The 23,030-nt window shown below is 42.8% G+C and overlaps 1 long non-coding RNA gene across 4 annotated transcripts in view; it reads left to right on the top strand.

Moving 5' to 3' along the window:
* Nucleotides 1–15,892: 15,892 nt before the first annotated feature.
* The window catches only part of LOC143440452 (uncharacterized), a 51,339-nt gene continuing 44,201 nt past the window's right edge, over nt 15,893–23,030 (top strand). For 2 of the 4 annotated variants that reach the window (XR_013108141.1, XR_013108142.1), the window contains exon 1: nt 15,907–16,131. This is a non-coding gene — a long non-coding RNA (uncharacterized LOC143440452). Of the gene's footprint in view, nt 16,132–21,775; nt 21,858–23,030 lie in introns of all 4 variants that reach the window. The other 2 variants (XR_013108143.1, XR_013108144.1) reach the window with 2 other exon arrangements.

Raw genomic sequence — 23,030 nt, 5'->3', positions numbered from 1 at the left:
GTAGTGCACACCTGGGTGTCTACAAACACCTTAAATCTGTTGGAAGGCAGAATTGAGTCCAGACTCCACTGGTCACATGGCTCCCAATGTCCTCTTTATAATAGAAATGTCTGTGTTGGGGTTCTGTATCCAATACTCCTTGAAAAGTCCTCGAACAGTCTTTTCACTGGGTTTTAATTAGCTCTGACACTTGGGGAAGGATTGGTGGAGTTTCCACTTTTGGACAGTTTGTGTGGTCTTAGAGTCCTCTACAACGGGATTCAGCTATTCCTTCACTTGATTGGTTCTAGATCTGAGAACTGGCTGAGGTAAGAGCTGGGTGGATTATGATGCTTGCCCACTGTAGTAGCTGATGCTGACATTCTGCTCACCTACCTTTAACATCTGTTATCTATGTTCCAAGCAACACACTTATTAGATGTTCATCTGTCTTGTCCTTGGGAATATAGTGTCAACCCAGTGTCCACTGTATCCTGGTTTCTCTTTTTGGCAGTTACGCCTCTCCCTTTTGCCACTAATGGTTAAATACTGCTACCTGGCTTCTGTTCTTGTGGAGAGTCACCATCTCTGTGGACACTGGAGAACCTGGTTATCATCTGTCAGCTAATAACAACAGTATGAGATGTGAGTGATATTGCTGAGGCCACTAAACCCTTTAACTCACATTCTGGCTAAGCTCGTTATCAGAAACAGTCATTAGGCCACTCACGTTGATTGGATTCAAATCTTGCCTCTGCCAGTTACATCCAGCCTGACCTTGTCAAAACTACCCAGTATCTTTGTGTCTTAGTTTCTTTCTACAGGAAAACAGAGAGAATAGTAGTACCTACTGCAGAAGTTCCATGCTGGTCAGCTTGGTGACTAGGTAGATTCATTCAAAGGATTAAATTCTAATCAGCTGAGAATGGGTGACTCATGCACACACCACAGACCTTTAAGACTCCTTGGTATTAGCATTTCTATTAAAATGGGCAAGAAAGTTAACTATTATTATTCAACATCATTTTTAAAATGATAAAAAGTAATTAGACATGAAAAATAAATGTGACCAAATATTGGGAAAGAGGAGATAAAATTATCATTTTCTGAGTATTGGCCATTTTGGGGAAGGGGTCTAAAAAGGTCAGCGAAAAAAAAAAAAAACCTCTTCAAAATCAAAATGAGAATTTAATTGTTCCCAACCAACTTTTCTTAACATTTTACAAGATATAAGATATCTTCAAAATATAAGATAATTGGAGGTAAAGTAGAGGTGAAAGGCACCAACATGCTTCCATGGGCAATGGCCAAGCATTGAAAACACTACACAGGGACTGTGTGTCTTTTGGCATAAGTTTTGGTGTTGATGTGATAATAATTCTGCCTAAATTAAAGTTTCATTGCACAGTTTTAATCAAAACTCAAACATTATTTTTAATTTAAAAATGACCCTCTCGGTTATCTGGACAAATAAACAATGAGAGTAGAGAGAGAGAAAAAAATCGTTGAAATGATTTTGGTAGGCGGTCTGTCACCACCAGATGCCAGAGCACATTGAGAAAGTTGACGTAGCTTAAATATGTCTCCTGGTAAAAAGATAGAAGGAAAAATCTAAGTAGAAAAGCTTTAAGTGTTTATAAATGGACCTTACACATACATTTAAAAGTTACTATAGAACACATTTTTTTTTCTTATGAATTAGAGTGAAAAGAAGAGCTGTTCCATGGTGAAGCTGGGGAATGGAAACTAGCTGGCAAACAATGAACGGACTTCACTACTTCGTGTGTCAATCCAAAAGATGGGAGGAGAAAGACCATTAACCCAAATCATCATGGCCAGATTAATTTAAAAAGCAATTAATTTAAGCAAGCTTTTTATGTGTGTGTATTGGGTGCCTCCACCTAAGTTAGGGTCCGAGAGACCAGCATTGGATATGAAGAAGACAAAGTGTTTATAGCTCAGGAATAGGAGGTTTCCAAAGGGGGGGGGGCTGGAGGGCGAAATAGCTGAGGCTACAGGAACATAACATAACAACAGGCAATTATAACAAGGTGGTCATATAACCCTTCGAATCAAAGGTAGGGTTACAAGATGGTTATAAACAACTTTTTGAAGCAAAGATATCATTGCCACTCCTGAATATAGAATCATTTGTAGTTTCAGGTTACAGGTTACAGATGGGACATAGTGTAATTCTTGAGAAACAGATATTTAATCATAAACAGGAAGGAACCTAGTTAGTTTTTACTATAAGATGGCTTTTAAGCCTGAGATAGAGGCAGGCTGGCTCTTCAGATGAGTCACTCCAAAGTAAGTTCTAAGGAGGACAGCCCTTACGTGGAGGCACACGAAGCCACGAGCCAGCTTCCCATCTCTGAAGGGACATCCTAGAAAAGCGTTACCTTGGCTCAGGATTGCAGGGGACACAATCTATGGTCTGTTGGCTCTGTTGCTTTCAGCTTTGGGTCAAGGCAGGACATCATGGTGGGCAGAATGGTGACAGAAGAAATTTATTTACCTCATGGTATCCCATATAAGAGGGACAGAGGGAGAGAAGAAGGAAGACAGGATAAACATGATCCAATATCCTCTTCAAGGGCATGCTCCTGGTAACACAGTTAAGTGTATTTACAGGAAAAAGCATTTGTAGGTAGTCATTAGAACATTCAAACATTTACTCCAAGCAGTTTCTAGCCAAAAGGACCCGAGGGCTATCACAATTGTTCCTTAAGGTAGTTTTTTTTTGCTGGGATTTGTCTTTCTAAAATAAAAGGAAGGGTTTTTGTTTTTTTTTTTTTTTTTTTTTTTTTTTTTCTAGTGGGCAGGAATCAGCACACTTAACTAAAACTTTAATTTATTCTTCTATATAACCCTACAGTTGCTAGGTAAAGATTTGTAATAGGTTCTATCATAAAAACAGCAGTAATTCCAGCTTGTTAGGTGTGTATATAAGAGTACAAAACACATATTTGTCTCATCTTCTCTGTATCTTTAAAGGGATTTAAGGGCCTCCCATTCTTGGCCCCATGGTCTCTCACTTTTTTCTCTGTCTTTGGTGATAGTGCACAGATGACGTAGCAAGCCTAGACTATCTATCTCACCAACTGATGCCGCTTAGCGGAGGCTGAGCCCAGGCACTAGAGCTGACTCTTCCATGATCCAAGTGTCTGGGATACAATTTAGGCTGGCTGTGGTGTATCATTGGGACTGGTCTCCATCAGTGAAGGGTGACCTCGGTGGATGGGGTATCTATCATTAATAAAGCCGTGCAAATAGAGAAGAAGAGACACTGTGATCTCGGAATCCACAAATGGCAGAAGAGGAATCTAAAACCCGATTAAAACAAGTCCAGCCAAAGTCCAGGGATTTGATGTTTTCCTGGGATAGTAAAGCTCAGTCATTCTGCAAAACAAAGGTGAACATACAAGACACTGACCAATTTACTTCACTCAGTCGGTAAACCAGGGTGACTAATACTGTTTTAATCTATGCATCCTTTGAGACCTGGGATATTGATATGTAAAAGCACTTAAACACACACTCTTATGGCCCAGGGCTGTCAAAGCCTGCTTTGAATTAGAAAGCTAGAAATATCCACAGCGGAAGAGATCTGCCCAAGGTCCAGCACTATAAATAGTTCAGAGCAAGCCCTCTGGTTGCTGGGTTGGCCCCGGGCCTGGGCTCTTCCTTGGGGAGGGCAAAGGGGGTGGGGAGAAAATATGCAGGATGGAATCTGGGTATCTGCTGCTTTCCTGGTTACCCTGCCTTCTCAGGAAAAGCCCATCTGCTGCTTGGGAAGTTTTCATCTTTTCTTCTCTGTGGGACATAACACATGGATGAAATTGTCAGTGCAGCAGTAAGTAAGGCAAAGCGTTGCTGGTTCCTTTTCTGTGTTAGCGATGAGATACTAGAGATGCACAGCCTACTTACTGGCATCTGAAGTTCTTGTTTCAGGGATCTGTACGAGGCAGTGGAGATGAAGCAATGGTGCATGGAAACATGGAATGCTCCTGTTTCTTTTAGGTTTTAACAGGCCCTCACGGTACTCCTGGGAAGGTATTGGACGACGTTGTGACAGATCTGCAGGACTGTGGAGGGCTCACAGTTACAGACCCCAGTCATGTGACCCCCTCGTCTTTTATTATCCCAGTGATCTATCTGTCAGTGATATGGACACAAAACACAGCTTTCACCTCAAGTGCAAGTAGAGATGGTTTATTCTGAAGCCAAATAGGAATGATAGTGGCCTGGGGACCTGGATTCAGGTTCGTCCAAATCTCATATTCCCATGTGATGACTGTTTCATGAAATTTGTAGTTACAGAACAAAGGAAGTCAAATATCAAGGTACACTACTCACTTTTTTGGAAATACCAGCTAGGTGGCTTACAGCCCAACAGAGAACTCTCTGCTCTGGGCCTCAGATGTCCTGACGAGAGCCTAAGCTTCTGGGTTGGTGGGTGCTTGTGGTCTGTTGAGTGGATATATCCTAAAAGGTTTTACACGATGGTACAGCAATGTTAGGCCAGACACAGAGGTGGACAATGAATACCTGCTAAGGGGCTGAAGATAACCCAAGAGCATTTGGTATTGGGCCCAAAACATTCCAACTCTTTGTCATTGCTACGGTTTGATCAGTTAGTCATTCGGCCTTGTAGGATCTTGTGGCTTTTTTTTTTTTTTTTTCTAGAAACTTCAGTTCATAGTGATATGTTTGTTGACTTTCCCCCTAAACTTGGTACCCATGTAAGGTGGATTCCAAACTGTTTACAGAGAAATGATCTCCGTTCCTTTAGATCACAGTGATTTTCAAACTTTCCCCTTCATTATGACCTGCTTCTTATCCAGGGGACTACACTATGAGAGTGTTGACTTTGAGGTCCTAGTCACTTATGTTGAAAGATGTTGCACTGTCCAACTTCAAATATGCCACTTTAGCATGAGTAGAATTTTAAGGTAACGTTTTCAAGAATGGCCAGACACAGCAAGAATCCTCCTGCCTGCCTAGGTATAAATTTCCCTTTGAGAAGATGACATCAATTTGTTGAGGTCAGGCTGAAGCCATATAGTATAAAGCAAGCAGCTTTTGACTCCCTTTTAAGGATGGAGGGCAGATGTATGGATGGCATCATCTGTGGAATCAGCCATGCAGCACAGACATTTCAGTAAGTGACTTATTGGGAGTTGAAAGGGCATCACTCTATAAATTTAATTGAGACTGTAAAGACACATGGCATATTGAAATCTTATAAAATCCCTCATGCAGCACCCATAAAGAGGTGTGCACATAGCACTGAGGGGGAAGGCCTCCAGTTGACCTGCCTTCTGACCACCCAGAGTGTGCAGTAAGGGCTTACAGGCAGGGAACTCCCCACCCAGTCTAGTTGAATCTCTGACTCCATGTCCTCTTGTTTGCCCATCTGGAGCTGCCATCCATCTGTCCACATTCCTTCAGGTAGATCTGGTCCCACACTTTCACCTCTGTAGCTGGACTCAGTTCTTCAGCTTCACTTGAAAACCTATGATCCTTGCAGCTTCCCCAGCTTCCCTCTGCATCTCAGTCTGCTTATCACCATGTCTGTACAAACCCTACTGACATGTCTGTCAACCTACTTCCAAAGCCTCTTGATCTCAGTCTGCTTATCACCATGTCTGTACAAACCCTACTGACATGTCTGTCAACCTACTTCCAAAGCCTCTTGATGTCTACTATGGCCTTTTAAGTTTTTATTGACGTTGGGTAGCCTGAATATGAATAGGCACCAGGATATGTTTACCACATAATGTATAATTGTCTGAGAGTCGATTCTAATAGTTAACTTTATAATAAAACAGCCTATGCTTGCCTCAGACAGGACAACCAACGAAAGCTGAAGTGTCTGGCAAATTGCTACAGTTGAAACTGCGGTACTGTGAATGTATTATCATTCAATAAATTCTGACATTGCAGAAAAACACAGATATGATTGTCCATGTCCCTGACACAAAGTGACATGACTCTTCTGAACCAGGTGAGGTTTATCATGGGGATACAGCCTGCACTGAGATGGGTCTAGACTAGACAAACTTTGCTGAAATAACATTTACCTTTCATTCCTGTCCTCAGATGCCTTCTCAGTGTTTCCATGCAATTGATCCAAACCTATAGGACACACACACACACACACACACTCACACACACATACACACGTGTACATGCAATGTCATTATTATTATTATCATTAATGTCATGTGTAAAAGTACATGCTCCTTTGGCATGCAGGCTGCTTTGTGTAGCTCAGAGACTCATGCAGACTCATCTTCAGGGTCCCAAGTGATGCAAATTCATGCGTAGTCAGGTAAAATGCATAGTAACACTAATGTATTTGTATTCCCTTTCTCCTGTTAATATGCCTTTTGATATTTAATTTTGCAGACTTCCATTTACAAAATGCTGGGAGCTTAGAGAAGGGTTTTCCTCTTCAACAATTAAACAGTTTATACATTCATGTTCCTGCCCTTGGTCACAGGGAAGAAACAAAAGATCTTTCTACTTCTTAGATGCGCATGAAGCAGCTATTTTATCCCCTTCATAGCAACAAGGAAACTATGGCTGCCTGGGTCATATTATCCCCACATCTTCAAAGAGGCAGAGCCAGAATTCCTAGCCAGTGGATCCAATAGCTTTCAACGACTACATAACCCTTCCTGACCACATGGGTAGGTTTCATACCCCGTCTCTACGCCCTCCACTACACACACACTGGAACCTGTTCTAGGCTGAGTAGTTCGTATCTGAGTTGAGACCACGGTGAGTGCTGGCTTTCTCCCTTTCTCTTTTTCTTGAGATGGCCTTGTTTATTGCCTATCTTTCTTGACCCAGATGGCAATTTAGTTAGGAACTACAATGTCTAGACCACCATTTACCAAAATCTCCCAAACCTAGTTGGTCATCAAAAGTCACTGAGTGGAGGGGCAGGTGTTTATTTTAAAGCCTGTAACTTCTCATGCCTTAGCAGCTGTCCAGGTACTTCCCAGGCATGGTAGCCACCCTGGTGATGACTATAAGCAACCAGATGGGAAAGTCCTGTGAGCATCTGTCTGAATGGGTCCCTGAAGATGAAAAGCCATCTCCTGCATGAGTCTCTGGGCTGTAGAAAACATCAGGCATTCAAAGGGCTCTTTCATTCATTAGTGCTCTAATGGGAAAACATCCAGTGTCCTGCATCTGGGAGCTTGCAACCAACATACATCTATCTGCGAAGCCTTCTCGATGTTTGGAAGGAAGATTGGAACCAGTAATAGGATGTAGTGCTTTGCTCCTGCTAATGACGTAGAACTGTCAGAAGTTACAAACACTTAACCAGTTAGCTAGTCCTTCTGGAGCACATAACAAAATACGTAGTTAACCCAATAATTTAAGCACTTTTAAAAGATCAGAGCCATCTCAGAATGAATACGCTCTGTACAATTTGTACAGCATAGTGGCCATAGTTAGTAATGATGTACTGTGTATTTGAAAGCTACTAAGACTGTAGACTTTAAGTGTTCATCAGAAGAGGTGATAGCTATACTAACTGGCTTGGTTTAATAAAGTCACAATGCATCCATGCATCAAAACATCATACTGCACACTGTAAGCATATGCCATTTAAAATACGTCAATTAAAACAAGAATCCAGAATCTGGGGGGTGGTGAGCTGACTGAGTGAGCAGAGGTACTCACCGCCGAGCCTGACAACTGGAGCTTAATCCTCGGGATGTACATGGTAGAAGGAAGAAACTGAATCCTGCAAGCTGTTCTCCTGCCGGTGAATGGCAGGTGCACTGGAGGGTGCGCATGTGCGCACACACGCATGTGAGCACACGTGCACCCATCACAAAGCACAACACCTCCCATCATTCAAAGCTTGTTTTCCTCTTTTAAAAGCCTGACATTAAAGCAGGAGCTAAGAAATGAATCCTTTATTTAGAAAGCCATATTTTGGCTGCTTATTCCTGGAAGACTTTTTTTTTTTTTTTAAATTTCAGAGACAAATGGTTCTCCGAGGTTTCCTTAAGCCTTCATTACTCACCTCTGGGATGTTATGTTAAGGTTCTCTGCTTCCATCAGTCTGGCTATGAGTCATAGGCCACAAGGAGTAGAGAGTGTTTATTCATGCGGCAAGCAGTGTCGTTGGCACCTTGTGGAGGTATAAATGTCATTTGAAGTCTTCTAGTTTTGCCTGTGACACTTCACACAACCAATGCAACCTGACTCTGTAGAGAAGCTGACAGATCTGAGAACTGCTGATGGGAAGATTAACTGCCCTCCTGTGCTTAGAGACCTCTCTCTCTGTCTCTCTGTCTTCATCTCTCTGTCTCCATCTGCCCCACTCTCTCACACACAGAGTCGGTCAGTGATTTTCAGTCACATTAAAAAAAGAAGAAAGAGAAGAAGCATCTGTTTGTCTTTCTCAGAGACCAAATGAAAGAGAGTGGACAGACCCTTCAATGAGAGTCATCAAAATTAGATCTTTGAGGAAGAACTTCCTCATAGGAGTGGGTGGGGAAAACCAAGGGTAAGTGACAAAGAGAGTTGGTAGTGTCTGATGGATCGAAGGAAATGGGGCAGAGAGGAGGGAGGGGGAGGAAGAGAGAGTTTAGTGTTTAAAGTACATTTATTCAGCAACAACGATATGCTTTAGAATTACACGGTGAGAAAACCACGTTTCTCAGTGTTTTCAAATTCTTGGCAAGTCACCTCTCTTGGAGATACATTAGTTAATACATTAGTGTTCCCAGGAATTGTCAGAGACTTCAAAATTCTTATTTTAAACAAACTCTTAAAAATCCTCATTATTTATTATTATTTGGACAGCTAAATTCCACGCTAACATTTAGAAAGGAGAACCTAGTCCAAGCCTTTGGAATGATCCCTTATGGTATATCACATTATCGGAACAAAAGAAGGCCTTAACTGGGAAGTGTCCACTTGGGATTCCACGAGAGGGTATTATGCTATGAGGAGAACTGTATTTTAAAGTTTGGCTTTTATCATTTGAATATTCCTGTAGGCTATAGTTCTTTGTAAGTACCACTTCAGAATGTATGGTTTGTAGGTACTCAAAATATTTGGTATATCTCAAGAAACATGGCATGAGGTTATGTGGACAGAACAGTGTGAATATGCTTTTTGGCTATGGAGGTGCATATATGTAATCTTAGTACTCAGGAGGATGATGAGTTCAAGGCCAGCCTGGACTACATAGTAAGACTAGCCTGAGCTATGTAGAGAGACTCTGTCTAAAGAAACAACAAATAAAAAACTAACACCCCAGTCCCACAATTCTTTTAGTCACTAAGACGGTCCAGGAACAACAATGTTTGGTTAAATCTCATCTTTGCCTCTTATTTGAGTAAGTTTTTCAACTTTTCTGACCTTGATTTATCCATCTGTGAGTTGGGGGTAATACTTCCTCCTTAGTAGGTAATATACTCATAAGTACTTAAGCACCCCAGCACAGCTCCTTTGGGTGTGTCTGTCTAACTCCCCACAGCTCTGGGTGTGTGGATGGATAAGACCACCGCCATCCTATCCGGCTTGCATTTGCTTGTGTAGAGTCAGAATGAACTGGCTGACATCCTGAGACGCCTTTGTGTCTTCTGATTCCTCACAACTGTGAAGATTCTGTAACGATTATTCAGCTTCGTGTGACGGTAAAAGCCAGGCTGTCTCCTGGATTGTCCGGAAGGAGGCTGAGATAGGAGATGCTTGCAAACAGCTCCTAATCATATTAGATCACTTGACAGTTTTGCATGAGCCATAAGCTGATAAATGAGGAAGGCCGGTCACTGTCGCAGTTATTAATGAGAAAAGCTACCATCTTCGTGGTAATGCATTTTGATGAGGGAGAAAGAAAAATCGCCTCCGGCAGAACCCTCAAATGTACAGTTGATGCCTGGTTACTGCCTCTGCCCTTTTCTGGGCTTGTGTCAGAGAGGAGACGCAGGGATAGAAATACAAAGATGAGCCCTGAAGCCGCACCTTCTGAGAGGTAGGCTTAGGGCAGACCATGTCAGACGTTGAACTCAAGACCACCCTGCCTTTCTCGGCCAAGCCTCCAGAGACAGGTCGGAGTGGGTTTTGCTTGTTTGTTTTTGTTTTGTTTTAAATAAAGAGCATGTGCTTGCCCTTGCAATCCTTCAGTAGAGAAATTCAGCATCTAGTCTTTCGAGATGAAGTTATATCATTGGAAGAGGCAGTGAATTTTTCTGCCATGACATGAAAGCCTTTGGCTGGATCAGATGTGTGATGTAGGAGGGCATGCTGGCCAGTGTGCAGACTTTCTTGCTGCTAAAGACAAAAGAGAAATAATTATTATTACCCAACATGTGTCCTAGTTATCATGGAAGGAGACACTGGTCAGTAGTTTGATTGTCCTACCACTAAATGGGTTTGCCTTTGGACCAGGCCAAACTGACAGCCTGTAGCTCTGCTTCTCTCTGATGGCCAAATCACATGGCTCTAGCCTAGGCTCTGACCGCAGCCGTTCTTACTGCATTTTGTAATTTCTGAAATTCACTTTCTTGGAGAAATGTTGCTTATAGCGAAACGAACAGACTGTTGGTTCCAGCTCAGGAGCCTGGGTTTCTTTAGCACCAGGGCTTTAAAATCCCTAGCACGTTGGCTAGGGATATACATAGCTCAGTGCTAGAAGTTGGAAGTTACGCTGCAAGCATCAGACCATGTCTTCAATTCTCAGGTACAGTAAAGCTCACAGTACTTGTAGAAACCACCACTTTATCCCATACATCCTTCCACATGCCCAAACACCATTTTTGCCTACTTGCCCATTCCTAAGCCTTTCTGTTGGGTTTTAGGAACCCAATGTAAGTTTTCTTCAAGGATTACCCATGAAGCAAAATCAGGCCCAAATATTCTGGGTAGGAGCTGTCTGAGTGGACCAAAATAGCTCACAGATCCACAACTTGCGGAAAAGATGCAGAAGAGTCTGCATCTTCTTTCCCCCATCCATGATCCAAGAACACCATGAACTTGGTAATTGGATATGCTTTTAGGAGGCCGCCACGCTATTGTAGAAATGTGTTTTGTAGCTGCTATGTAAAATCAGCATAGCTATTCACCAAGCAAACCAATGAAAAAAATATTGTGTGTCAATGTGTGCTGGAGAGTCACACCTCCTCAAGCCATTACTAAGGGGCAAGATCCCATACCTGCTGAGTCCAGGTTCATTTTTAGGTAGTCGTGTCTGGCTTGGGCAATGGCTGTGCTGGAAGTTTTCATCCTGTGCTGACTGACTTGTCTGTATGAAACCACCTTTCTTCTACATGTAGAAGAAACCCATGACCTGTAGTTACTCATCTCTTCATTTTCCTACTCTCTGTTCTGAAACACACTCTTATTTGCAACAGCATCTTACGTGGGCAGTAGGCCACAAAAGATATGTCTGTGCATGAATGTGGTGGTAGTGAAGCAGTTACCCAGGGCTGTATGACAACCTACCACATACTGGTGGCTTCAAACAATTGACAGTTATTGTTTCACAGTTCTGGAGGCTACACACCTGAAAGCAAGGTGTCAATAGGGCTATGCTCCCTCTCAAGGCTCTAAACAAGAATCCCTTCTTGATTGTCCAGTTTCTTGTGTTTGCTTCTGATCTTCAGCGTTTGGGGCCTTGTAGACGAATCACCCAACTCTTGCCTGTGTCAACACTTAACTATTTTTCTTCTGGGTCTATGCTTGGATTTTTTATTTTTCATATTAAAGCACCAATCGCTGGCTCCAAGTCCATCCCAAATCACTGCCCTCCTTTAAACTTGATTGTATCTTCAAAATGCCTGTTTCCAAATAAGATTAAGTTCACAGTGTTTAGGAAGTTGAGCGTGTCCTATGGGAGGATGTAATTCAACTTGAAATAGGGGTTATTGTTTTGGCATCCATTTCACCTCAAGTTCCATATTGTTTTCTCCCACACTATAGAAACTGGAAACCTTGGAATTGTTCCCCAGAATCCCTCAGCATCAGAGCTCTGCTTTATAGTCTCCCAATAAAAGAAAGTCATGCAACAAAGGAAGAAGAGAGTAGAAGTTCTTGTTCCAGTGGGAGCATCACCAAGCGTACATGCTCTGATCAATGGCAGATGTGAGATCATTGCAATAGTTTCTATGTGCCCTCCTCAAATCGACTCTCTCGCTGCTGAGATCACCAGTGGTCATTGTGCAATCCCAGACTTCTTGGAAGCATAAGGTTTCTCTCCTAGGGTTCCTGCTTCCTCAGTTCTTCTAACAATTTTAACAGCTTCTGGTATAAATCTCTCCTTTGAAGACCCTCAAGTGGTGCCTGTTTTTCTGAGTAGGGATTACCAGTCTTCCTAGAGTGATATCTGAGAACTTCCAAAGGCATGCAGTTTAAAATCCAACCTGCCTGAGACCTCTCTCAGATTACTGAGCAATTGGGAAATGTCTTACCCCTCAGTGACCAGTGAGGCCTGCACAGTGACTTGTGGCTATCATAATATGCCCAATCAAGAGTCGGGATGAGATTTCTCTGGAAAAGTTTACAATTATCAGGGGTCAATACACATGAGGCTAGGTTACAGTAGAATAAGTAAATGATGGTGCTCTTAGGTTGCCATGGAAACTGCAAAGGCAAGAGTATACATCAGTTCTTTGGTTTAAAACCTTCTCTGACTCCCTGTTGCCTGATGAATTAAGTACCAACACCTCAGCGAGTATTCAGGATCCTGTGGTAGATGCATTAGAACAGAAGGTCCATGCCGACAAGGGTCTTCATTGCTCCATCTTTGTCACTGTACCTCTGGCAAGTTTTAATACTTATTAGCAAGTAAATGAGCGTCTGTGTCTACACTGTGGTGAAGCTAGCGGCTTGTCTGTCCCAGCTACCTATCCCTAGCTTTCTCCACACATTTGTCTGCACTACCTCTCTTTGAACAGCTTTCCTCTCTCACCTCTTTCTCGTGACAAGTCCTATCTTTTAAGGCTTATTTTAGAAATCATTCTCCGTGGATCATTTTCTGGCTTTTGGCTTTCATTCTCTATGGGTGGCCTGATTGGGCTCTTAGGTATGCTTGAAGAAAAGTTGATAACCTTATTTTAGGGGACCAGTTTTAGGTTAATAGTGAAATGGAGTGACCAGCCTGAGAGACCCCCTGTATTCTCCTGTTCTCCTCCTCTCCTCTTTGGGCATCAAGGACATATGAAGAACTGCTCATTTGTTGTTGTCATTGTCTTAAGAAGTTATTTATAAACATGAGTGCTCTATTTGCATGTATGCTTGCAGGACAGCTGGCATCAGATTCCATTATAGGCTGTGAGCTACTATGTGCATGCTGGAACCTCTGTGCTCTTAACCACCGAGTTATCTCTCCAGCCCAGCTTTTTAAAAAAAGGAAATAATTTACTTACTTTTATTTTATGCGCATTGGAGTTTTGCTGCATGTATGTCCGTGTGAGGGTGTCAGATCCTAGAATTACAGACAATTGTGAGCTGCCATGTGCGTGCCATGCAGGTGCTGTGTGGGTGCAGTATGGGTGTAGTGTGGGTGCTGGGAATTGAACCCTGGTTTTCTGGAAGACCAGTCAGTGCACTTAACCTCTGAGCTGTCTCTCCAGCCCCCAGTCTTTGTTATTTTTTAAGAGACAGAATCTTGCTCCACCTCCCAAGTAGAAGGTCCACTCCTACATGCAACTCTCCTTGCTGCATCTTCCCAGGAATCAGGGATCATAGGCGTGAGCTATCTATCTATCATATATGACTCAAGCAAAATTTTGTCTCAGTTCACACTATAGTCTCAAGAGACTCCATAACAGGCAGAAACAGCAGAGAAAAGCTTCTTGGGCTCTTGCAAAAGGCACTGGCCATGAGGGGCCTTGGGATTCATCATGTATTCTACTGGGAGAAGGCTAAGGATCAAGCTAGGGTGGAAACCAGGCACAAGTAGAGATCAAGCATATGGCCAGGACAAAACTGGAGTTAAGAATGTTGCAGAGGCCTTCCCTAGGCCTGCATGTTGAAGGAACTAGGATCCTACTAGGCCCAGGAACCTCTGTGGACATTCTTCCTGTTTGAGATAGGAGAGGGTACTAAGACTCAGTTTTCTCATTCCTGACACTTTGCTTTTGCAGACAGTTCTCTGGTGTATGTGTGTGTTTAATGCAGAAGAATCCTGAAATGTAAAAGAAATCAAAGCAACACTGCTTCTGTTGTCATGGAAGTGGAAACCAGAGCCCCCCCCCCCCACCTCCCACCTTTCAAATTTTCCTCCCAAACCCATCTTCTCAGAACAGCTCATAAACCACAGCACTGAGATGTGTTACATCTCCTAGCCATACCTTGAACTTGTTACTATAAATAAAACAGGATGTTACCATGGCAACCTGACAGTCTGTTGAAATTGCCCCTTATGGACCAAATTAGCCTGAATCAATAGTGCTTCCTGAATGCGGAATTACTTTCCTTTTGTTAAAGAAAAAAAAAAAAAAAAGTTTGAACAAATTATAGAATAAAGCACTAGGGGAAATGAGGTCTGAGTGGATGCAGTAACGATGTTAGCTGCAGCTCTCGGCAACGCCCATACAGGGTGTTCTTAGAGACCCCCGATCCCGAGCTGGTGCTCTCCAGGGCCCTGCTTTATTCACTGCACACCTTACTTTCGTGGCCTCTTCCCCAAAGGCAAGCCTTCCCCGCTGCTCTGTGTGTGTCATGAGAAAGGACACTTTTGTCTTTAACGTCCTGCTTCCCCAGGCTCAGCTGTCTATCGAGAAGATGGTGTCTTCAGAGATGGACAGATTTTAAATGGCACTCCCCAAGTGGGGCGGGCAGAGTGGACCTCAGAGCCCATGTGGGCCCAGACCTCACTCCAAGCGGTTAGTGAGTCCCAGGGCCCGAACCCTTCTGCAATTGTTCCTATGAATTCTTACCCCGGGCAAAAGCTAAGGAAGCTAGTGCTGGGCTTGCTGAATTTTGGGTGTGTATATTTGAGGGTCTACACAAAGCCCTAAGTCCCGGGCAGTCTTCCACTTGACCTGGTACCTGCCATTCTGTGCCTTTTATTTAAAATGCAGAAGGGACAGACTCCCTGGGAGGTCAGAAATTTAAATAAATTCCTAGGAAATAAATTCATCAGAATAGACTGTTGATGAGAATTTTGGTCCTGGAGGAACAAAGGGGACTCACCTACCTTTTATAACATCCTGGCCTTTTGTAACATTCATATTACAGTGTTGCAAGGTTTCATCTGTGTCTTTATGTTCGTTCTCATGCCTTCTTTCCTGCTTCTCCCGACATCTTCTTCTGCCTTCCTCAGTGCTACTGACCCAGCATTTTCAGCTGGGAGGGTCCCTACTGTAGTCCCAGGCTGTGAACGTGGGCTCCCAGTTAGGTAGTTTCTTTTAGCTTTATTTAAGCAAACTAGTCATCTCTCTAAACTACCTCCTCACAAAAATGTGCAATTCATGATATTTTGTATGGTTTCCTGGGTTCAAGAATTTCATACAGTTAGGGTGGTTTCTATGGTTCAGTTAGGGACTCCCAGTTCATAGCAGCTCTGAGGATCAGAGCGGAGAATAAATGTGTACAGGGGTGGGGGGTCGTGGAGAAGCCAAACAACTAGCTTATAGGAATCACATGCTATTCATATCTGGTCTGAGTACATCCATAACACTGTCAGAATTAGTCTTTAAATGTCATACTTCCTAGTTAGTAACAACAGACTTAGGCCAGCCACTTACTATTTAAAAAAAAAAAATGCTTGAATTTCTAATTGTGATAAATGGCACATAACACAAAGTTAACATTGTGGATATTTTTAGGTGCACAATTAGCTGGTGCTGAGTATGACTGGAACAGGGAGGGTTAAGTAACAGAGGCCCTGTCTTGCAGCCAGTCACGTCATGGGACCTGCGTCCTCCTTGGCTGCTGGGAGAGAGGAGAGTGGAGAGCCTGTCTTCATTTCCTTCCGTCATTTCCCCTTTCATTGGGCAGACTCCATCTTAGGACTCATGATTTCAGGGAGGTCAAATGATGCCTCTTTCTTGTATTACTAGGACCGGGAGAGGGGAACCAGCTACTGGAGCTCTCTGCCGTGTTTATTCCCAGGGAGTGTGTCATCTCTTCATGTGCAGAATCAGTCTTTCCCGAGAGGAGCCCCGGGTAAGGCATGCAATCCCCGAATGCACACATATGAGCAACACTAAATAGATTCAGCAGGTTGTATTTATATTACATGTAGTATGTATTCATATATAATATAATATAAGTACAGGTTGTATTTATATACATATCATCATATATATAAATATATGTGCATATATATGTTAAAAGAAGAGGTCATATAAACTTTAGAGGGGCTGGTGGAGGTAGGAAATGACATACAGGAGAAGAGCTGGATACTGGAGAGGGTAGGGCGGGAATGACAAACAGTATAAGTTCTACAAAACAAGATTTTAAAAGTTAAAAAAAAATAACAATACCAGTTAATTTTTTTTTTTTTTTTTTGAAAAAGAAAAAGAATTTCTGACACCTGTTAAAATAATAAAGAAGACTGTATTTGGGAACATCGCAAAGGTTCTTTGACTCTGGAAATGGGGGTGAGAGACAGTTGTACATATCCTAGACATCTGGGATCTTACATCCAGGGGGCAGGGTGAGGCTATCGACAGTTGGAAACTATCTAAGCAGAAGCATCAGAAGGAGGGGAGGTGTTGCTATATTGATTTCATAGTCAACGAGGCCAGATTTAGAGTCACCTTGGAGATTGTGAGGGACACCTTGGGAGTGTCTGTGAGGATGTTTGCAGAGAGGAGTAACTGAGTAGGTAGCACTTACCCAGGCACTTCCCCATGGCCCTTTAGGTCCAGATACTGTGTGCTGGCATTCTCTGTTTCTGCTCTCTGGCTACTGCTGTTTGGCCAGCTCTGTCCCACCATATCCTACCTGGCACAGTGGACCGACACCTCGAAAGCTATGATATAGAACAACTCCCCCAATACTTTGTCACAGGGGTGAGAACTAGTTATTGGCAGTCCTCCTGCTTATTCTCCTCACTTTGTTGCAGATACCCAAGCAGAAACTTTTGCTCTTAGCTTAGAGGTTGGATGGCATTTAGTACAGGGCTGGCCATACTGCAAGGAGTCACTGTTGAATTGACTCACAGCAAAGGACTCCCACCCAGAAGACTAAACCCCCGTGCCTGTGTTAGGGTCTGTTTCTTGCTACTGAACTGAATTTAAGATGCCAGGAGTACAACAGAGAATGGAGCTTGTTCGTTTTGGTATAATTGTCAATTTTAGAAAGCTCAGAATGAAGGCTATCTTGTAATGTCACCGTGCTGACGGGTTACTTTCCTGGGTGATGCACGGGAATGCCTATTCCTCCTCCTCCCCCAGATATGGCAGCAACACACCAAAGAATGGATTCTGTCCAAGCGCAGCTAGAGTTTGTTGGGGTTACTTACAAGAACATGCATGAGTCTCTGGCAGCTGTACCACCCCAAAACACTTCACCTCAGCATGGTGACAACCCACAAGAGTCAAATCATTGTAGTCTCTACCCTGGCTAACCTATGGACCCAGCACCCTCAGGAGCTGCAACTGGAGCAAGATTATGTGCAACTTGCAGAGGAGTGTTAGGAGTGAGTGGCTAGAATCTCAGAGGAGGGCTTAATACCCTCCTACCCCCACCCACCCCCCCCGCATCTGGGAGAGAGTAGCATGAGGTCTGATCTCATGAGGGTCATTGGTGGGTGGCCACAGGTACTCTGAGGGCAACGAGATGTCATGCCTGTAGGAAGGTAGCTGAAGGTATGTTTAGAGGTCAGAACATGAACAAAGACCCAAAGTGATGTTTTATTTATTTTTATTATATGGGTTTGGGTGTTTGGCCTATGTGTATATGAGTGTGCCTGGTACCCACAGAGGTCAGAAGAGGCCATTAGATCCGCAAGAACTGGAGTTACAGATGTTTGTGAGCTTCAGTGTGGGTGTATTGATGCTTAGAATTGAACTCAGGACCTCTGCAAGATCACCGGTGCTCTTAACTGCTGGGCCAACTCTCCATCCTTAGTATCTATCTATCTATCTATCTATCTATCTATCTATCTATCTATCTATCTATCTATCTATCCAGAGTCTAGAACTTGCTACATAGCCAAGGATGACCTTGAATTTATCTTCATTTCCCAGTGCTGGAATTACAGGCATATGCAACCATGCCCTGTTCTTCTAAGTGATGCTTTCTGTGCATAGCCATACTAGTTTGAGCTTCTTTTGATGCAAAGATCTGCTTCATTTCAAATGCAGTTAATTAGAGGAAGACTCCAGAACTTTCCTTTCAATGACCTGGATCCTCCTTTAGAAATGTTAACCTGAGGAAATGTTTCTCAAAGAACTTTTTTTTTTTTTTGGGGGGGGGTGTGAAATGTGGAAGAAGGGCTCTCAATCAGGAATCAAGGTATTTGTACACGTGGCTTAATTCTACCCCTCACAAGTTCAGTGCCTTGTAGTAATGGGTAAAAACCCTATGCTCCCAACTCAACAGCTAAACTACTGGGTGCACTTACTTGATTTGGTGAAGCACCTTCTGATTTTAACTAGAGGGAAGCAGATTATAGCTCCTTTGAGTTTGGGGTTTGCTGTTCTCCATGTAGCACCTCGATTTCTAGGTTCTCAGGTCTTGATAATTTCAATCTGTCAAAAAATTGAAGCCTAGCATCATAATTATAGACATTTCCTTCAGTGTTTTATGATAAGAACTGGATGGAAGTGGCACGTTATTTTGGGAGCATGGCTTGCATTACACAGAGAGGCAGATGACAAAGCTGTCAAGAGAGGGAATACATAGCAAAGAGGAAGTGCACCCACAGAGCGAGGAAGCAAGGCACGGAAGAGACGGTTGCTATGTTGGAAGGTTTTCCTGCTTTACTTCATCTGACGACAGATGAAAAACTAATAAGTTTGATCTTACCACAGATGATGCCAATGGCAATAGAAAATTTGCTGCTTCTGAGCAAATGTCGGGTGCATTCAGACACCAGATTTTGCATTTGATGGTGTGTGTGTGTGTGTGTGTGTGTGCATGCATGCAGATGCATTGTGGTGTTAGTCAACCTTGCATGCCATTCCTTCATAGTTGTCCACCTTGGTGTTTTTTATATTTTTGATTTTGGCACATAGTCTCTTGCTAGGACCTGGAGTTCTCTGAATAGGGGCAGCTGGCTGACCAGCCAGCCCAAGGATCTGCCTGTCTTTGCCTTAAAGGGCTAACTTTGTGTGTGCCATCATTAATGGCTTGCTAGATGACACTCAGATGCTATAGTCATATATGTGCAGCTATACATTTTAATTAATTGATTAGTTGATTAGTTGATTGATTGATTTTCTGAGACAGGTCTCATCATGTAACTCTGGCTGTCCTGGAACTTGTTGTGGGGGCCTCCAATTTATATCTGCCTCTGCTTCCTGAGACCTGGGATTAAAGGTGTGTGCCACCACAGCCAGCTCACTTATCTCTTTAAAGCCCCTCCATATTAGAGGAAATCTCACAGGAGACTGTCTTCAAGCTGAGTCTGAAGTTCTCTAGTCTGTAACTTTTCATTTCTGTACTGGCAACTATTTCTATAATGCATTCTTTGAATGTGTGGTTTCCCAAGAATTACAGTCATAGCAATTATTGTTACAAGTTAGACTTTAATTCTCAGGGCCAGCTACATAATGTGTGGGACCCAGGGTAAAATAAAAAAGTGGGATTCTTGTTCAAAAAGCAGAAGAACCATATCTTCAAGGGTAGACACTAAAGGATCAAGTCTTCTCTTTTGTTCACCAGCCTGTCCCTTGACTTGTCACAGGCTTTGAGAAAACACTGTTTAATGTCATCCTAAGTAAAGAAAGATTTAAGACTTTCAGTTGTTGGCATGAGTTGTATCGTTCATCTTTATGTAGTGCAGTGCTAGTTATAAATGCAAATACAAGAGCATTTGCTTCACATGCAGAGGCAGTAAAATCACATGCATTCTATTTTATACTTCATCTAAATTTATGAGTATTTTGTTCACTCTGGAACAATGGAGCGACACCGCAAAACAAAACCCACCATATTCCCTTCTTGGCGTGTGTACATCCTGCCTCCACATGCCTCAGCTGACCCCTGAGCAAGAAAAGTTCAGAAGGAATATGACAACACATTGACGTATCTTTGGTTTCTTTAACCTTGGCTTGCCTGGAACTCTCAACGTAGAAAAAGCCAACATCACTTTCACAGACATCCACCTACCTCTGCCTCTCAATTCTGGTTTGAATGATGCATGTATGGATTAGATTACCTTATCTTTGACATTTTCTCTTATGTATTCATAACGTAACAAATCGACTAATACAAGGAAGTAACCCTAGGTAAGTGTGGTGGTTTGAGCAGGTGTGACCACCATAAACTCATGTGCTTGTCTCATAGGGAGTAGGAGTGGCATTATTAGTAGGTGTGGCCTCATTGGAGTAGGTGTGGCCTCATTGGAGTAGGTGTGGCCTTGTTGGAGGAAATGTGTTACTATGGGGGTGGGCTCTGAGAACTCCTATGTACCTGTGTGACACACAGTCTCCTTCTGCTACCTTCAGATCAAGACTTAGAACTCTCAGCTCTTTCTCTAGCACCACGTCTGCCTGCCCACTGGCGATGTTTCCCACCATGATGATAATGGACTGAACCTCTGAAACTGTAAGCCAGCCCCAATTAGGTGTTTTTCTTTGTAAGAGTTGCTGTGGTCATGGTGTCTTGTCACAACAATAAACCCTAACTAGGACAGTAAGGACAGGAGTGAGAGTTGTCTGGTAATGTGTGTTCTTCAGAACAACAGCCAGAACTTGCTTTCTACATTCACAACAAATTCCCATTTGAAAGAAAGGTTGACCCCTGGGGCTGTAAATGCCTTCCTACATAGTGCAGTCCAGATAACACACTTATTGAGAACTTAAGTCTTACTGAGTGCACCTGTCTTGGGCTCTACTAAGGTTTCTGTGTTAAAAGGATGTCAACCATGACATCTGTGAATGGAGAGGCAAAAAGTGGTGGCAGAGGTGCATGACAGAGTCATTAGAGTAAACAAACACACAGGTCAGCAGCCCAGGACACTATAACGATAACTGTGCTAGGATTATTTGCTAGAAACGGCAGCAATGTCTCATGCGTTTGTTATTCTTTAATAACACTGTTTGATATCAGGAGGAAGTTACTTGTCCCCAGATGGAGAAGCCACCCTTTTGATTTAAACCCAGTCAGTCTTATCACACTATGGTCTTGTAGTCTGGTGTTTAAAGAAAGGAGTTAGAGAACATTACCAAAAAATAAAAATTCCAATTTTAATTATATAAAAGATCCAGTCAGGAAACATTGAGGGACAGTTACTTCAGACTGTCTTTTCTGCTTCTGTTTCCTTACCATGTTTTAGTCTATGTGTTAGAAATGTATGCAGTGTAAATTATTAGATCAGTACAGATCACTGCTGGAGTTATCTATTATAGTGTCACAAACCATCACCCCAGAGCTCAGTGGCTTAAAGCAATAACATTGTGACTCTGTGATGAGGGGAGAGCATAGTAGGTGTCTTAGGGTGTCTATTGCCATGATAAAACATCATGACCAAAATCGACTTGGGGAGGAAAGAGTTTATTTTGCTTACACTTCTGCATCGCAGTTCATCATCAAAGGAAATCAGTCAAGGCAGGAACTCAACTGGCAGAAGCCTGGACGCAGGGGCTGATGAGAGGCCACAAAGAATGTTGCTCACTGGTTCATTCTGTTTCTATAGCACATAGGACCAACAACCCAGGGTGGTACCACCCACTGTGAACTGGACCACATCAATCACCAGTCAAGAACATTCAGCACAGGTCAGTCCAGCAGGGATGTTTTCTGTTGAGACGCTGTCTTCCCAAGTGACTCTATTAGCCAGCCCAGGGGGCATAGCACAGTTGTTTGGTAGGGATAGTATTTTTATGCCCCACTCAGTGTCAGGAGCTCCACTGGCCAAGGACTGGTCTTTTTCATCCTTGTATGCCACAGATGACAACAGCTGTTGGCTGGAACCTCAGTGGGAATGGACACACCACCTCCATTTGGTCATCAAGAGTCATCTTTCCTTTCCAACTAGACTCCTGTAAACAATCCAGTCCCTCCTTTTTTGGCCAGTAAGTGATTCCCAAATATAGTAACCTTTATTTTTTTTTTAAAAAAACAAAACAAAACCAAAACAACCAAAAAAATAAAATGACTCTTTCTCTTTGAGCCTTACATTCCCTAAAGGGCTGTTCACCCCAAATTACTTTGATGATAAAAAGAGTGTAAGGGTCCATGCTTTGCCAAAGAATGAAACCCCAGACTCAAATAGTATGCAAAAACAATGAGGGTTTTATCCTGCATAAGTCCAGCATGCCGGGGTCTACCATCTTCCAAGATAGAGGCGTCTCGGTGAGCTTGCAGACCAGATTTTAAGCATATTAGGGAAATTCCAGGGAGGGGTGGGTGACCTCTATCTTAATCTGTCGCTTTATCTTTAAGGACATTCCAGGGGGGTGGGGGGAGGGGGTATGAAGCTGGAAACTGTTGCTAACCGATTGTCCTTGCCTCAGGCCAGGTGGCAGGGCCTGGACTTGCCCAGTTCTTGGAAACAAAGATATAGGCCTAGTTTCCTGAGCTGCCAGTTTGAAGCCTGTCAAGGAGTTAGCCTAGCCTTCTTACCAGAAGCTCTGGTCTTCCTGTTTTTTTTTTTTTTTTTTTTTTTTTATTGTTTGTATTGTTTGTTTGTTTGTTTTTTGAGTTATATTAATATCGTCTTCTTACTTGTAATTTGTTTTCATGTTTACAGTGGATTTCTGTGTCTACTCCTTCTTTCCTTCCTTTTGACCCCTTCCTGCTTCCTTCCTTCCTTCTCCAACCAGCCAATCCTTTTAATTAGTGTATTTGCATCTCTTATATTTAAGGGAGTTATTTATAGAGTTAGCTTTAAAGCTTTCGTTTGTTTGTTGTTTTCTTGCTTATTTGAAATTAAAACTTTTTCTTCTCTT

The sequence above is a fragment of the Arvicanthis niloticus genome, chromosome 29 (assembly GCF_011762505.2).
Source record: "Arvicanthis niloticus isolate mArvNil1 chromosome 29, mArvNil1.pat.X, whole genome shotgun sequence".
NCBI classification, from domain to species: Eukaryota; Metazoa; Chordata; class Mammalia; order Rodentia; family Muridae; genus Arvicanthis; species Arvicanthis niloticus.
This window is presented reverse-complemented; position numbering and strand designations above follow the sequence as displayed.